The sequence below is a fragment of the Lissotriton helveticus genome, chromosome 10, assembly GCF_964261635.1.
Source record: "Lissotriton helveticus chromosome 10, aLisHel1.1, whole genome shotgun sequence".
Lineage (NCBI taxonomy): Eukaryota > Metazoa > Chordata > Amphibia > Caudata > Salamandridae > Lissotriton > Lissotriton helveticus.
In genome coordinates this window covers 299538281-299557143 of record NC_136071.1, presented here as the reverse complement: position 1 = coordinate 299557143, position 18863 = coordinate 299538281, and positions in this window count along the sequence as shown.

Here is an 18863-nt window from a genome sequence, read left to right as displayed (position 1 = left end):
TGATGCGTGCTTCCCCGCTGAACCTGTAGTGTAGTTCCTATATTTCCAATAGGCTCTGCGCATTGGAATAACATAAACAATAGTTTAGACGTAGGACTGAGGTCGACTAGGTCTCTATTGAATATGTTAGACTTAATTATGAATGCCAGCTAGCTCAGAGGTCACTAGAAACTTTCTCGAGTAAACAGGAAGGAGTTAACTTCCCTGATAAGACAAGAAGGGATTAGCTTCTGACAACCGCATTAACATGACAACTTTGCTCCCTCCAGGAAAAGGAGTATATCTCCAGAGTCGTGTGAAAACAATAGACAGCTATTTCACTCAGTCAATCGTGCATGCTTAGTTTCACCAGAGTGCAGAGAAATAGAGAGACGGGCGTTTTCAATAAAAGTTGTTATTTATTGAGCAGTCCTCTTTCTCGTGCAAGAGAAGTGAATTGCCACAATTGCAATACTGGTCATAAAGTAAAGTGTGTACAGTAAAAGGGGTATTATGAAATAATACTGTAAAAGCATTTATATGGTTTCTGAGCCATATGATACTTAAAACGGATAAAATACATACAATGATAAAAGTTGACTAAACGTGCTCAACTGGTGTTTCTAAAATACGCCTACCCCGGTGTACCTGACCTAAGCCTAATACGTGGGAAGGAGTAAGTGAGTTAAGATAGTTTTGCCAAGAATCTGAATCAAGAATTCTCTGAGGATCTAATCAGCTCCGTACCTTGGTTATAGAATGAAGGAGGTCTTGTAGCTCGTTCTCAGGACTCGATCTCCCAGAAACCTGCAAGGGTGACTGGAAACACTGGAGCTGGATTTCTCGGCAGGAGAAAAGACAGCGTCTCTCTCAGTGCGTCAAATGGGACGGTCGGTTTCCTTCAGCACTCGCATCAGCTGGGCTTCGGGCAAGTAGATAGCCGCTCTGCTCCAAACCACCGTGTGTTTGCTTAAGGCAAATGCTCGTATATTTATACCTGGAAGGTGCCGAGTTTGACGTAAGGTTGGACATAAGACGTCACTAAGTACTGACAGTTCTTTCAGGACTCCAGGAGTTCTTGCACAAATCAAAACAAAAGCAGGGGAATTCCCGGGCTGCTGGAGGCTTGGTTTGTTTAAAGAATGCGTTGTACTTTCTAGGAGTCTATGGGAGTAGCCTTGCTGTATTTGGACAGCATTGGCTATGACTAAATATGGATGTGATTCTTATGCCTTTATAAGGATATTATATTTTATAACCACAGAAGGGCATGAATCGGGAATATTTAATTAGGGTCCTAGATACGTTTACCACACCCACTCCACGTATTATGTCAATCATTACTAAAATACTAAGCAATACTAAACATATAGTGATGCATGTGTTTTCCAACCCACCCCAAAACACATAAAATGCATTTGAAATGGTGTATGGTATATTCATGAAAAATTAGTAATAATACTGTACGTTTCTTAAGCAGTTGTATCATTCAGATAATGCATATATAAATATCGGCTGAATGAAGTGCGAAATTTACATTTATGAAATGGCTCTTATCACAGAAGAGAAGGTCGAGACCATTTCATCACATATTTATACAATACTGTACATGTGCTAGAGGCTGAATCAAAATATTGTCTCTAGAGTTTCAAAATAGAAATCTTGTTCTCTAAGAATAGTTCTACTTTAAACAGAGTACCATGTGCCAAAAAAGTAAATATTTTGGGAACGGGAAAAGAATTTCGCTTTCAGGGCAAAAAATAGTTCCAATAGTTTTTTAGGAGTTCTGTTTATCAAAATTGAAGGCCGAATTCAGAGTTCAGGGAACGCTGTGTGCTGGTGTTTTCAAAAGTTATTCAAAAGTTATTCTCGTTGCTAGGAGAGAACATTAAATCAGACAGGCTTGCAAAGAATTGGTCTACAACAGTAGGTGAAAGTTCGACCAAGTTCGAAAAAGCTGAAACAGTGCATATGTGAGAATCATCGCTATCATCGATGTCTGGATCAGCAATGCTCACTGAAGGTTGTACCTGTGCGCCGCTTTCATCTCGTACTTCACCGCCACCTAATCGTAATGGTGAAGTCTCAACGAATGCCGTCATCAGAATAGGTAGCCGCTGGGGACAACACGTAGCATGAGCCGTTACCGAACCAAGCAAAGTATCGATATCCATAGGTACTGCTGATGGTAGTGTAAGACAGACATCCAACGCGCATTCTTCTCCGCATAGCAGGCATCGAAGCACAGGTAAGATGCAATCTTGCCAGATTGGTCTGAATGAAAGAAACCAGGTAGTATTCAGATCTCCTAGCTTCGCCAAGCCGAGGACCTTAGTAATCCTTTCTCGGTATCTCATCGCTAGGATCGTTTCTTCCATTGTTGCCTGTGTTTTGTCTGTGACTTGACTTGCCATATCGGAGCAGAAGGAACAAAAATAAAATTCCTGCTACGAGTCCCAAAAGAAGAGGCAGGCCGCCGAACACAGAGTGCACTAAATTCGGGAAGATCTTCAGGACTGCTTCAAAGGGTGCTAATAGTCCCGAAAAAATTGTCTTAAATACATGTGCGATGCCACTGGTATCAGACATGTTTAAGATTTGACCTAACATTTCTACGAAATGCACGGGGTAATTTGTCGATAATAGTGTATGTAGCTCTGCCGCTGTCCTTGCAACTTGCAGATCATACGTCTCTTTGGACGAGGTTAAAGGCACAGTTGTCTGTAAATGAATAGACTTCATTCTGCTTAAAGTATCAATTCGAATAGAAGAGATATTCAGAAAAGGCCATATTGCTTCCTCCATGTCTGGTTTGCTGTTTGGATACAATACTTGCATACAGCAAATGACCCTGGAAGTAACGCTCACGAGATAGGCTAATCCTGGCACCATGCCACAACAGCTGCGCTCATTTATTACAACGTAGCTGCCGTTGGAAAGCTGTCTGAAAAAAGGCTCTATCTGTGTTGCAGGGTTGCCGTGCAGGTGACATGAAAGGTTATTTGATGAACCTTCGCAGGCTCCATGCAAGTTAATACCTTGACACAGAAGTGTACTGCTTAGTGAATTTTTACAGTTGTTACCACTAAGAAATACCTCTTTTTTTCTTTCACTATAACATCTATGAGTGTAAGGTAATTTCCAGGTTGACTTGATGTATCCTTTACCCAACCTTTCATACAGGCCTGCTGGTATATACTTTTGGCAATATTGAAACTGAAAAGTTGTTATCGGAATTGTAATTGTACCATGTATTATCCATTCAATGACAGGTCTCTCTGACATTGTCAATGGTAATCTCTCAAACTTTTTCAATGCTCAGAATCGTATAGTCTGCTCCTTTTTGTGCCAAACTGATTTGTTTATCTGTAAGGTTAAAGATAGAAAATAATGACATTATGTTGATTAGACGCCATGGCACGTGACCTGAACGCAGATTTTGTAACGTCCAGCCTAACTGTACAATAGAACATAATTGGGACTGTCCATGTTGTAACATTAGCAAATCCTGCTCTATTATATCAATAGCAGATGATACAATGCTGTCCAGTGAATACATTCTGGAGGACAGAGTCGTTAACCCATTGTCCACTACCGACAGTGATTTTTCCAAAATAATACGATCAATTTCTCATATTTTTTCAGCAGTTTCAATTTGTATTACTTTCCAAGCCTCGTTGTAAGCTGCGTATATACCGGCGTATATGAAACATTTTTGGCGCTGTTTGCGAGGTCCCAATATGAAATATCGCAAGTCAGCACCTTCTTTAAGTAAAGTTAAGTGTTGCTTCATTTCCTGCAGTGTGGATCTCTGTAGCCATTCGAGGCATAGCTTTCCTACACTGTATGTTGTAACTATCCCTGGATGTTGTCTCTTGGAATATCTTGGGTCTGGCCTGGTCTGTTTGAACCCCTGTGTTTTGTTCAGGAATCTATCTTGACAGTTATTAGTGTCTGTGGGCCAGATCAACCATTTTTTCCAATCAGGATTTGTTCTGTTTTGGTGTAAAATAAGGGATACGTCTATCTCCACATCTGTAGTGCTATTACTATTAGGTATGGGTTTTGGAATAGACGGTTTGTTTAAGTCTTTTATCTTGGCTAAGCCAAGACAGGTTGTTTGTTGAATGGTGTCATTCAGGAACATTATCTGTTCTGGGATCATGCAGGCTCTAAATAATGATTCTAGACCTTGTACCTGCCAATCTTTTGTACCCCAAATGGTTTTTGTTTCAATGTTGTTTTTCCAAAATTCAAAACCAAATATAGACATTTTTTCATAAAATTTTTCAGAATAAATCAATTTAGTATTTGTCAACATGGTTTTCATTCCTGTCTTATTTAACATTTTGAAATAAAACGTTTCTGGATCCGTTGTATTAAACCCTGAGAGGTATTGGAATTTCTCATAAAATGTTTTCGAGCTGCCTTTTGGCGGTGTTGGACAATGTTCCCATTGATTATCAGTAAAAACATTTCTAGGATTAGCAGATTTATGCAAATAGTGATGACCATAGTGGTTAAAACAGTACATTTCTTCATAGTTCGATGAACCCTGCAAATAGTCATGTTCTGTGAATTTTGCTGACATTTCTAAATCTGACATCATATTATTAATATTTTCAAAGTCCCAATCATCAGAGAAAGTACTTGGTGATAAAAAGTCACTCAATGAAACCTTGAACTGATGTTGATATTTCAAGAGTTCAACCGGGCCATAGATTTCGTAATCAGTTGTGTCCCATGCTACACCACCAGGTATAGGAATGGCTGTGATGTTTACTGCTGATAGTTCTCTTTTTTCAATGTGAGAAGATCTGTGAGGCTTTAGGACCAAGTTGATGTTCTGACTTGCTGTGTCCATTGTACTATATTTTCCATCAATGAATCTACCCAAACTTAAAATTAAGATGAGCCACAGAAGGAGGAAAAGTACACCTAACACAATCCATAATTCAATCCATGGTGAAATTAGATATGTTTCTTTGAGTTGATGAAAGAGTTCAGTCATTTTTTGTTTAAAAGTTTTTGTTGCTGGCGTTTCTTCATGTATACTTGGATCATTAGAAAAGTCATCGAAATTGACGAAGTAGCCAGATGCAGTTCTGTCAGGTGTTGGAATTGCTTCCGGATTTTCATTTATCTTTTGATATGTATGTTCAGAGGCTACATCATTGTAGACTGGTGTTTCTTGACGAACTGTTGCAATTTGGGTTTCAAGAGGCACAAGTTCCATGGCTTTGTTGCATAGTCCTTTTTTATTCACTGCAGGTTTATCAAAAGTGATTAGTCTCTCAGTTTGAACCTCTTGGATTGTAGCAAGGTTTGGTCTTCTGCTACTTCTTGGGAGTCCACTGGGCCTACTACTTATTATTGGCCACATGATTGTGGTTTTACCAGGTCGATTGATACAACTCTGTTCTCCTTTTTACCAGCAAGCGGCGGTAGTACTACTGATCTTGTTCCGCTGACAGCTAAGACAGGTACTGCTTTTCTGTAAGAAGGCCCAAATTCCTTCTTCACCGCGATCTTTTCTCTGACCAGATCCCCAATCTTTGAAATCCAGACAGGTCTTGCGGGGACAGGTGGTTGTTCTTCAGTGGCTTTTGGCTTTAGCTTTGTGTTACTTAGACTTCTTCTCGTTTCATTTAAGTCCTGTAAAACAGCCAAAGGATCTTTGATATCAAATGTTTTTTGTTCCACCACTGAAGTGTGACGATCAAGGTCATGAATGATCGTTCTGGTACCAAACAAAAGTTTGTATGGAGTGATACCTCCTAGAGAATTTCTTGGCAGATTATTAAGACTACGTTGGACACTTGTTAGATGTTTGACCCACCCGTCACCCAAACCTAATACCCTCGCTGTTATAGATTGCTTTATGTCCCGTTTTTCTATCTCCACTACCGCATTTCCCTCGGGATGGAATGGACTAGAGTACCGCAATGCAATGCCCATGCTGGCCATGGCCTCCTTGTAAGCCCGAGAGCTAAACGCAGGACCCTGTACAGAATGTAGCATGCCAATTGTGTATGTGCCGATAAAGACTCGCAAATCTTTTATAACAGTTCTGGCGTCAGCCGAGCGCTGGGGCCACATCTAAATGAAGCTCGTCTTAATAATTATGGGATCGCCTTTTTCCATCTGGATTTTAGCGTATAGATAGCCTAATGCTTTCTAATAGAGGTGTCCGAGCTGGTGTCTGGTCCGGTTCACAACTGCGATCTCTATTGCAGTCCTGACAATTCATTGCAAAGTTGTAAATTTGCACGTTCATCCCCGGCCACCAGTATTGCGATTGTAATTCTATTAGAGATTTCAAGATCTCTTGGTGCCTCAGACCCATTCCCATGTGTGCTTCTTGAATCAAGTAAGCCCTCCGGTTCGTGTTTGGAATTACTCTATCCCCCACTTCAGGGATTCGAGCAAACGGAACGGAGTTTGCATCAATTATGTATGCATTTCCGAGTGGATAATTTAGAGGTAACGCCGCATAGTTGCCTTCCATTGAGGCTTTTACTGCTAGAAGCGTTTCGCCGTCTATCTGTTTTTTAGAACGCTTTTTCGTGAATACGGAAGCTGGTTTGACAGCTGCCGCTGTGGCTCTGTTAGCCAATGAATTCCCTGCAACGTGAACGCCATCACGTTGATGACTCAGTGTATGTATCACGTGAGTCTTTTGTAGTTCTTTCTGCAAAAGAACTACTTGTTCCCAAAGTTTTTTATGCTTTATTGTGGCACCTGCCTCATCTTTGTAACCGTTTTTGACCCAAGTCTGTATGTCATTATTGTAAGACTGGACGCAATAATGCGAATCGCACACTATTAGTGTGGGGAATTCCCGATCGGCATTTTCAAGCGCCATCTTTAAAGATCTTATTTCAGCTCGCTGAGCTGTACAGTTTCTGAGTGATTCAGTTTTAGTGACCATCGGTCTGAATTTACCTAAGCGCCAGCGACCTTTAACAATTGCGCACGCTGCATTGTAAGTTTGTTTTCCCACAACGTAGTGTTGTGCAAATCTGTCTGTGTAGATTACACAGGTGTATTGTTCTAGAGGCAGAATCTCGATCGGCAGAGGATATTCATGTTCGTATTCTAGATCTTCTAGTTTTTTCATTTTCGGATCAAATGCGTGTTTCACGTCTTCTGCAGCAAGAGAATTTTCCCATTTTATCCATTTCGGATCTAATGCCACAGCATTTGGAATGCGTGGTCTTGTTACTGCCTCAAGGGCTGATAATGCTGTTAAAACAGATATGCTCTTGCCTTGGGCTAGGGCTCTTTCTTTTGCTACAGCAGTTTGAACCGCAGTCAGAATTTTTTCAGTAGAACTGAATTTCATTTCAGCTTGTGAGTACAAGTGTGATTTATAAGCTATTGGTACCGTTTCTCCCTCATTAGAGGTCAGGTACGTGAATTCGCATCTTCCTGGGATGACTCGGATTACAAGGTTGCGTTTGTTTGCGCGTGTTTGAAGTTTTGTTTTAGTTAACATGTCTGTTTGTAATGTTCGTAAAATTTCTGTGTGTTTCTAAGTCCAATTGATTGGTTCGAAATCAGGTTTTATTAATTCGTGGAGAGGTTTAACCCTCTCTGCATAATTTAGAATGTATGTTCTGCCGAAATTCAGGAAACCTAGAATTGATTGTAAGTTTTCAGCGTTTTTGGAGCTTGGAGTACTGCACACTTCTCAAAGAAGTTGTCTGCTAGGCTTTTGCCTTCACTTGATAATTCATAGCCTAAAAACAGGACAGTTAGGTGGGCAATTCGTGACTTTTTAAAGTTGAATTAATACCCTTCAGATGTGAACCCAAGTATGATGGTGTTCACTCATTTCAAGTGTGTCTCCAGGTCGTCGTCTGTAAGATAGATGTTATCGACATAAGATAATGCCTCATCATCATACATTTGTAGTAACTCTGTTACCCTTGCTGAAAATAATCCTGGGCTGTTCTTGAATCCCTGTGATAGTCGACAGAATTGTTTTTGTGCCCCCATTGTTGAGAAAGTGGTCAAATACCTACTTTCAGGTGCAATGTTTTGACAAAAGAAACCATTTGAGATATCTAATGCCGTTTTATATTTTCTGCGCACGCTGTTATTCATTAGTGCTGCACTGTGTGAGTTTTGTACTGCAAATGTTTTGCAACATGAGTTTAGGTGTCTGTAGTCCAAAACTAGATGATATGTATCGTCTGGCTTGGAGACAGGAAACAAAGGATTGTTCATTTGTGAGGTGCATGTTCCAATCACCCCCTGATATTCAAGTTGATCTAAGATCTCCCTGACTTGTTTTTTAGCTTCTTGCTTAACAGGATACTGCCTTTGTGCAGTAGGTTGATTTTTTTAACTGAATTTTATCGTGAGGAGAATCCTCATCCCATCCTACATGATTTTTATATAATGCTGGGGCTTGGGCAACTGCCCATTTTCTTGCAAATGTGTATTTTTTATGATTTGGAATTTGATTTGAGAAGGCAGGCATAATCATTTCTTCGCCATGTGGGCACTCCCTGACAAACTCTGGTGGCCAGTCTTTCTCTGCTAGAAGGATATCATAGCCTTTTGAAAGGTTATCCCAAAAGAGACCCTTTATTTTCCTAGTTTTGTCCCCCTCTATACGTAATGTTATTTCATATAATTTATGGGGTATGCTAACTCTGGTGTCTGCAGTTTCCACTTGAATGTATTCATTCGTGTCCACTATCTCCAGAAGATTCATCAGGATCTTGCGAGCTATAGTTACTTCTGCTGTGCTGTCTAGCATTGTCTGGGACTATTCTCCGTTTTTCAGTTGTGTCCTCAGAATCCTCGGCATGTGTTATTTTAATACTAGCTACCTTCTTTTTTGGAAATTGTAATTTTTTACTTTGATCGAGAGGGACGAGTATCATTATCTTAATATCTGTCAGGTTTTCTTAATTTATCCCTATCTCTAAGGTTGTATCTTTTCTCAGAGGGCTCCCTGTGGGGAGACTTACCTCCTCGTACTGGAGATCTATCTCTCCGTTGAGGAGACCTTCCTCTGGACTGAAACTGTTTTTCTCTGGGAGTGGTTTGTTTATTACCTTCCCACTTCTTTTTTGAAGTATTGAGATTATTTTTGATAAATGTTTTTTCAGGATTTTCAGTTAGTTGGGGTTTTAGTGGTTTCCCACCCAAACTATCTCTACCTAATTCTTCATAGGAGTTTTCTATGATTCTGGCAAGTTCAAAAGGTTGTTCTGCTATATCTGTTTCTTTCAATTTTTGGCGGATCGCCACAGATGCTGCTTCTCCTTTTATATTGGCTAGTAATATAGCTGAGACCTGCTTAAAGTCTTTCAGTAATTTCATACCTAGAGTTAAAGCAGGTTCTGGACCGTATTCATTTTGAATCTGTCTTAGTACGTCTGGTATAACCGCCATGGACGGAACACCATGTGTTTTTGTGTAAATCGAAGCAAAGACTGTGCCCCAAGTGACACAGTCCTCCACATGTGGTGCGATCCCCATTGGAAGACAGTCAGAATTCTGTGTTTGTCATGAGGTGTAGTATCAGGAAATACTGCCTCTGTTTGAGTTATTTTTTGAGCTAACCAGAATGGAATTTGTTCCCGTTTTGCAGGTATTTTGCCAATGGCTGATTGTATATTCTGTGGTGTGATTTTATTTGTGTTCCCCTGTTGAGGGGTGTGTTGTGGAATTCTTATTGCTGGTTGGACTGTTGAAGTCCGCATGACATATTGGACCAATTGTCTATGTATTTTAATGAGTTGTTTTAGCTGAGCTAAAAGTTCTCGGTCTGACATTTTTTCAATGTCAGGATGTGGTGTATAGCTGGCTAGAACCGGCCATGTGGCTCCTGGTCTACCAAGTGGACCGAGCCTGGTGATGTGATTTTGATGTTTTAGGGCGCCATTAAACCAGAGCAGGTGCTCTTGGTATGTTAGTGGAATTTCAACGTCCTCGAAAGGGGCGTATTCCGTTGGAGATTCCTCTATTTTGTAATAGTGGAAATCATGTGTTATTGGATTTGCTTCAGGAAAATGTATCCATGAATAGAATACCTCTGTCTGCCGATATTCATGGGCCTCTACCATAAATATGACTGTACCACCTCTTGATGATAGTCCATTTTCTATAAGTTTAATAGTTATCGTTTTTCTTACGTTTACCGGAATGATTATAGCATTCGGGTCTTCATTTTGGAGACTTGTGTCATCCGCTAGAAGTTGAGCTGCTATTCTAGCTCTCTCCCTTTCATCCTCACTTTCCCCCATTTTTATTGAAAGAAAGTTTTTGTTTGCAGAGCAAGTTTCAAGGAAAGAAAGATTAGGTGCACAATATTTTGGAACACTGTATCCTTCAAAGTTGACTAAACCAACCAGCATTTGCAATGCAATAGGTCTCGCATTAGGAAAGTTTGAGCTATTGGTATTGTAAATGACAAACTTTATATTTATGTGTTGGTTTTGAAAATAGCTAAATTAATAGCTTTGTCATTTACAATTCCAATAGTTTTAACTTTCACAAATGTGACACCTATAGCATTTGTAATGCAATATGTGTTGTATTTACGTGACTTAGATGTATTGATATTACAAATAACAATGGCTTTTATTTTTTTAAAATAATTAATACCTAAATAAAAGTTATTGTAATTTATAATGGCAATAGCTTAAACTTTTGTAAATAAATGTTGTGAAGATTATGTTCAGTGTATTTTATTGTGACGAAAATCCAAGAAACGGAAGTGAAATATTAAAATCTTTTTGTGACATTTGTAATAAAGCTTGAAACATTGAGAGAACATATTTGAACCAGTTGTTGTTGAATGGTTGCACAGATTGATGCTGTGGTGGCGCTGAGTGATGTTGTGGTGGCGAGGAGTGATGCTGTGGCGTTCAGTGATGCTGTGTTAGCGCATAGTGATGTTGTTGTGCCCCTGAGTGATGCTGTGGTGGTGCGATAGATAGAGGGAGGGCGATAGATAGATAGAGGGAGGGCAGTAGAGTGAGGGCGGTAGAGTGAGTGCAGTAGAGTGAGGGTGTGAGGGTGGTAGAGTGAGGGCGGTAGAGTGAGGGCGTGAGGGCGGTAGAGTGAGGGCGGTAGAGTGGTAGAGTGAGGGCTGTAAAGTGGTAGAGTGAGGGCTGTAAAGTGGTAAAGTGAGGTCGGTAGAGTGGTAGAGTGAGGTCGGTAGAGTGGTAGAGTGAGGGCAGTAGAGTTTTCGAGTAAGGGCGGTAGAGTGAGGGCGTGAGGGCAGTAGAGTGAGGGCGGTAGAGTGAGAGCTTGAGGGCGGTAGAGTGGTAGAGTGAGGGAGGTAGACTGAGGGCGTGAGGGCGGTAGAGTGAGGGTGTGAGGGCTGTAGAGTGGTTGAGTGAGGGCGCTAGAGTTAGGGCGGTAGAGTGAGGGCGGTAGAGTGGTAGAGTGAGGGCGTGAGGGCGGTAGAATGGTAGAGTGAGGGCGGTAGAGTGAGGGTAGTAGAGTGGTAGAGTGAGGGCGGTAGAGTGGTAGAGTGAGGGCGGTAGAGTGAGGGCGGTAGAGTGGCAGAGTGAGGATGGTAGAGCGGTAGAGTGAGGGCGGTAGAGTGAGGGCGGCAGAGTGGTATAGTGAGGGAGAAGAAATCTAGAGTCGAAGCCTAACCACCGCCCTTCTCACAGAAATAGCATGTTTTACGTAATTGCCAACTCACGTGGATAGCAGGAACAGATATTTGAAAGGTTGCATCTACAATAAAAGAGAAACGATTTGTTTCCCACTCAGCCACGTCCAAACATGCAAACAAGTCCCCTAAAAAAACAAGGATGGAGGGGAAACAGTGGCATAGTGGTAAAGTACAAAATGAAAAAGAACATACAAACAAGCAATAACAGGGTGGGGTGGCAGGTGAAAGTAATGACCAGGGCAGAGGATGGCGGGTGCAGCAATGTTGGGGGATCAGTCTGCAAAAACATGCACTTGTTCGGAGTGCTTCAGATTAAATGATAAAAAAATACAGTAAAGCGACAGGACAGAGGATGTCGCGTAACGGCATGACCTGTCGATCTTGGAGGTGGGGAGCCTGGTTTGAATCTTGGCGCCGGTTCACAAGCACACTATGAAAGGAGATATTGTTTGCACAACTCACAGCTTCATCAAAGGCTACCGGGTGGCAAATACGAAAGGCCCATCAAAAAGAGGCACTACAATTTTTGCAAGTAAGCTCATACACGTGCAGCAAATGCGACAGGGCTTGGCACCCAGCAGGAAAGGCTACGTCGCTCACTTGTAGATTGCTTTATAATTTATTTTATTTAATATCCAAGAGTTTTTTGTATGAATAGATTATTAAACACATTTTTATTTATTGTTCTTGCACTTTCTACTAGTTACCCCATCTGGTAAAAACCCTTCGGGCTAGGACTTCTGGCTTTACAGTGCCTCAGGAAGGGCGCTGTACAGAAATGAAAAGAACCTCTTTAAACAGACTGAGCTGGAAGCGACTGCCACGAGACACCGCCATCAGCTTCTGTCTTTGGTGTTTAACATTGGCTGATACCAATGTCTGACATGACTGCACCTAGAAGGGCGCGGGATGCGGAAGCCAACAGCCGGGCATATATACCTATATTGTATTCCAGGACTTTCCCCCCCTCATTCAAGAAAAGTCACGCCTCAAACTCGAAACGTTACTGCAATCAACTTGTACCACAACCAGCCACGGAACATTACCTACAGCGGGGCGTGGGGGAGAAGCACATATAAAGGAACAAGAAGCTACCCAGCAGACTCTTCCCCAGACATGTTCACATGGCAATGCAGTTTAGAATCACAATGTTCCAATCCCTACTCCAATATGGACTATAAGGAAGGGAGTGGGGGAGAAATCGCTTTCATACCGCCACACATCAGCATCACCACACTGAGCTTCGTATTCCAGCCAACTACCTTAAACACCCGCTGCTCGACCTATCATAAGTTTCTACAGAGCTCGGACAAAAAAGAATGGAGGCTTTCTAATGGGGGATTTCGGCAACTCTTCCCGTGCAAGGCAAGTGGCCTCAATGTCTTTATGCCCCGTCGTTTGAAAAATGCGACGATGGTAGGGATGGGCGGGAGCCTTAATGTAAAGGGGATTCCGACAACTGTTGCCGTGCAAGCGGCTTCAATGTCTTCATGTCCCCAGAACAGCGCCAGGACACAGCCACCGAGAAAATATGACAAGTCCTCCTCTGAAATGGAAGACGAGGTTGTTTTTGAAACGGCTTGTAGTGAAAATAAAAAGAGCAGTGCTCATAAAGCGGGCGCTGCAAGAGCATTGAAAGCATGGTGTTCCTGAAGAACTGAGGTGACATAGCGGAAGTCAGGCAGCCTTCGTTGGGACGTGCGCGGGGCCTGCAAAAGAAACAGGAAGGAACCACCGGGAGAACGTCCAGAACCCTGTACGCTGAATGCCGAAATCACCAGAGGCAACACGGGGCTACCGAGTGCTGAGACTGACCCTGACCCGCTGGCTGAGCCCGGTGAGTGAGAGGGGGGGATGTGTGCGTGCGCGTGTGGGTGGGGGGATGTGTGCACGTGTGTGCGCGCGCGTGTGTCTGTGTTTGAGCCTGTGTGTGGGTGCGTGTGTGTCTGTGTGTGTGTGTGAGTGTGTCTGTGTGTGTGTGTGTGAGTGCACGCGTGTGTCTGTTTGTGTGTGTGTGCGCGCGTGTGTTTGTGTGTATGTGTTATGCACTTCCTGGCAATGTGGGACAGGAGATGTGCACGGCGTGTGGGTGAACGTGCGCACTCACATCGGAGAATCCCCTGCGCGTGCACATCCCCTGTCTCAGCTTCCGAGGAAGTGGCCAACAATCTGCGCGTGCACATCCCCTGTCTCAGATTCCCAGGAAGTGGCCAACAATAGATACTTCGCTGGACGCAATGCTTCGCATTGCTACACCAGCTCGACCTAAAAAACAGTTTTATTAAAAAAGCAGTCACAGACATGGTGGTAGGCTGACCCCAGCATGCCACCATCCCAGGGAGTGCTGGCCATTCCTAATGGGGTCGCAAATAGCACCTGCCTCATAAATATTAATAAGGCAGGCAATTTCTGACCCCATTAGGAATCGCTAACAGTGTCTGAGATACTGTTGTAAATTGCATTTTGCAAGTCGCAAAGCAACACAATTTGCGAGTCGCAAAATGTAAGGGCCGTACATCTGGCCCTTGATGTATACAAATTAGTACAGAAGCACCAAACAGGATAATTGGAGAATCGTAGCAGGTTACAGCACATGTTAGGGCAAATTTTTAACTCACTGAGCCATATTCAAATCTGTTTCAAACGCAATGCATTGAAAAGTCATCTAAAGAGATGAGTGATGATTGTAAATGGGGGAGTGGGGTTTTGGGGAGAAAAAAATATTAAGTAAAAGGAGAAGATATAAAAAGTTATAACAAGCTAATGTGTGGGTTACTTTTTTTTGTGATTGATATTTATGACAAAGAAAATAAAGAATTAGAATGAGATCCAATTAAGACCAAGACAGCCTACAGATAGGATAATAGAAAAGACCTTTAAAATGTTAACTCGATTCTGGCAAATACCTTGAAAATTTCTTTAAAATTTGTCTTTTTAAGAGAGTCGAAAAAAGGGTCCATTTAGCTGATCATTAGAATATAGGAGAGGGATGTTAGCCAAAGTACATTCGATATCAGATGAGGAAACAAAATGACGTTAGCTGTCAGACAAATCAAACGCCAACGTCCAGGAGGAATAACAAGATGAAAAATTGCTGAATTTTTAAGTGTTAAGTGTGTGGAAAATCTTGTTTAATTTTAGGGGGAAATTCAGAAGGACAAGAAACAACCTGGAACGGAAATATGAATTTTCCTCAAATAAGCCGACTGTTGGGCATGAAGTGTTAAAGAAAAACAAGGAACTAGAAAAAAGACTTCTCTACATAGACAGAGAGAATAGTGGACCAAAGACTGAAGATAGAAGCTGCAAATTTCCAGAAGATAAACATTTCTATTCCCTTCCTAGAAATTACAGTTGAAAAATTGAGGAAAAAGACTGGGACCAATCCTGCACAACAGAGTGGAATGACAACAGGGAGACAGCCGTCAGTTATCAGTTAGTTAAGAAAAAAACGAAATCTTGCAACTATAGGATTAGTGAACATGGAAAGGGACTGAAGGATCATAAACGCATAGTAAATTCTATGCTAGGGATTTCGAAGTTAGTTACCTTATTAACATAAGGAAATATCGAATGCAAGTACTCTATATGCCATATTTACGGCTTGATGCACAGTTCTTACGAGATTGGTTGGCAAACTTGCAAACAGCAATCCAATATGCTGTAATGAGAAGAAAGACTCACTAGGTAGGAAAAAGCAGTCCAGAAGAAACTATTGTGGGATATCCATATTCATCCATGATATTAGTGCTATCTGTCGCTAGCAAAACTTTGTATTAAGAGAGCTGTCCAAAATTAAAACAACTGAACAAACCAGTAATGCATTATTCAAACAGAAGGTCATACATATCACATGTCCCTGAGTCGAAACATGTTATGAAGGCTGGATTAATTGTGGCAGGAAAAATAAATGGCAAAAGCAGAAGCCGGAAAAATAATATTGTTGGCATAATTCTGTGCTGTCAGTATTGTTCTTCCAAAGCACAGGCCATAAAAATAATCAAGCGCTTCTGTAAATTCCTCAAACATAAGATCAGCTATCTCATATTCTCCTTAAGTTGTATTGTTTCTAAATCAGAGATGTTATTTCTGGACAAATTCGATTTGATATATGTATTGTGTCTAGCTACTGGCACAAAGTACAGGCACAGGTGCTGCTGTTTCCTTGAAATCCACGAGCAGCGGTGCTTGAGCAAACGTTTTCAGGACTTGCCATTGTATTAGCCTCTGTACAGTGATTCCAAGGGCAAAGTCGCTGCCCAAGGCTGAGTTTGCAACAACTGTTGCCACTTACTAAAATTTCCATGAACTAAACTATGGAACACATGCAGTCACCGATAAAGACGCGTGTTTTTTCACTTGAAAACGTGCTTTTTTTTAAAACTAAAAACTGACCTTTCCTTTCGATATTTCCTGACAACTGATAGAAAGTGAAGTGATAAGAATGGTATTTACAAAAAAAGACGGTAAAAGGATTCGGTTTTTTTAACTTAGCACTACTGTAATAATTATTTCTCAAAAGCTTAGTTCAGAATTGCCTCGCTAAGACATACACACAACACTCGACATTTTCTCGTAAAATCTTCACAACACAAAAAATAATTAAGACATTTGGAAAACCTCTTCTGAGTAGCAGATTTGGAAAAGCGCTTCGAATTTACACAGTATTATTTTTGATACTATATAAGGCATATATAAGGGGTATCGACTACTACCCATCCCAAGATTACAATTCTCATCTCAGTCAGATGCATCCTTAGTTCATCACAGTCAACAAACAAGACGATCATGGCATTCCGTGCACAAGGGATGTAACCTAGCCTAGCAACCGGAAGTTCGGGAGCGGGAAGCCGGTCGTGGGGCGGGACTTCCGCCTTCTGCGTGAAGCCCGCATCCACGGAGTGCCAGAGAGCAGCAGTGGCGCTGCAGAAGATAGGAGTGGCGGTGATGCGGTGAGTGGGGCTGGGGGGGTGCGCAGGCGGTGTGTGTGTGTGTGTGTGTGTGGGTGTGTGTGTGTGTCTGTGCGCAGGGGGTGGCAGCGTGTGTGTGCGCGCTTGTGCGTGTGTGTGTGTGCGCACGCGCGCATGGGGGTGGGGGGCTGGCTGTGTGTGTGTGCGCCGTTAGTGCATGCGGGCCAAGCGAAAGCAGGGGCTGTGTGTGCGTCTGCGCAAACGCATCTCAGAAGCACGTCCACAGACCCCAATCGGCACGTGCCGCGGTCTGTCTCCCTAGGGAGGCATCACGCTGACAATAGGTCTCTCGCTGCGCGAGACCTAAAAACTAATACATAGGATTCTCATCCTACTAAGTTTCGGCGGATATTAACCTTTCACCCACTCCAGACGTCTATTGGAGTTTTTACGGGAAAAAGGGGTCTGTGTGAAAAGCACGACTGAGTTACTCTAGTATCTAGCGTTAGATTATCTCTTTACCAAACGCTGGGCGCCATGTAGTGTAGTTCCTATATTCCCAATAGGCTCTGCGCATTGGAATAACATAAACGATAGTTTAGACGTAGAACTGAGGTCGACTAGGTCTCTATTGAATATGTTAGACTTAATTATGAATGCCAGCTAGCTCAGAGGTCACAAGAAACTTTCTCGAGTAAACAGGAAGGAGTTAACTTCCCTGAATATACAAGAAGGGATTAGCTTCTGACAACCACATTAACATGACAACTTTGCTCCCTCCAGAACAAGGAGTATATCTCCAGAGTTATGTGAAAACAATAGACAGCTATTTCACTCAGTCAATCGTGCATGCTTAGTTTCACCAGAGTGCAGAGAAATAGAGAGACAGGCGTTTTCAATAAAAGTTGTTATTTATTGGCAGTCCTCTTTCTCGTGCAAGCGAAGTGAATTGCCACAATTGCAATACTTGTCATAAAGTAAAGTGCGTACAGTAAAAAGAGTATTATGAAATAATACTGTAAAAGCATTTATATGGTTTCTGAGCCATTTGATACTTAAAACGGATAAAATACATACAATGATAAAAGTTGACTAAACGTGCTCAACTGGTGATTCTAAAATACGACTACCCCGGTGTACCTGACCTAAGCCTAATACGTGGGAAGGAGTAAGTGAGTTAAGATAGTTTTGCCAAGAATCTGAATCAAGAATTCTCTGAGGATCTAATCAGCTCCGTACCTTGGTTATAGAATGAAGGAGGTCTTGTATCTCATTCTCAGGACTCGATCTCCCAGAAACCCGCAAGGGTGACTGGAAACACTGGAGCTGGATTTCTCGGCAGGAGAAAAGACAGCGTCTCTCTCAGTGCGTCAAATGGGAGGGTCGGCTTCCTTCAGCACTTGCCTCAGCTGGGCTTCGGGCAAGTAGATAGCCGCTCTGCCCCAAACCACCGTGTGTTTGCTTAAGGCAAATGCTGGTATATTTATACCTGGAAGGTGCCGAGTTTGACGTAAGGTTGGACATTAGACGTCACTAAGAACTGACAGTTCTTTCAGGACTCCAGGAGTTCTTGCACAAATCAAAACAAAAGCAGGGGGAATTCCCGGGCTGCTGGAGGCTTGGTTTGTTTAACGAACGCGTTGTACTTTCTAGGAGTCTATGGGAGTAGCCTTGCCGTATTTGGACTGCATTGGCTATGAATAAATATGGATGTGATTCTTATGCCTTTATAAGGATATTATATGTTATAACCACATAAGGGCAAGAATCGGGAATATTTAATTCGGGTCCTAGATACGTTTACAACAAACCGGTAGAGTACCCTACTCCCAGTGAAGTTAGTTGCCACAAGTGGGCCCACATTCACCCTATGGAGCACTGTCAATAAAAGGACTGTGCTGGATATTAAAAGAGAATATCAACCGCTTCAATGAAAGAGAACCCAAGACACAATCAATAATTGTTGTGGAGCCCTGCCTTTATAGGTCAGACACAGAGCGGAATCAGGGCAAATCTCACCCAAATCTAGGGTATATATTAGACCATAAGTATCTAGAAGAGTATTCAGTTCCTGACCTTCTAAAGAGTGCTCCATGTGCAAGCCGCCCCTAATCGTACATGTGATCAATTGCTCGTATTTAGTACTAAATTTGTACATAGATGACAATTGAAATCACCCACTAAAATTAAATCTCCCTGCGGGAAACCTTCAACTTGCGACGACTCAAGGCAACTGCTTAACTCTGCCAGGCTTGAGGGCCCATTAATCTTTCGTTTCGCATTATAAAAATTAATTAAAGTGAAACATAGTGATTTGCCAACCG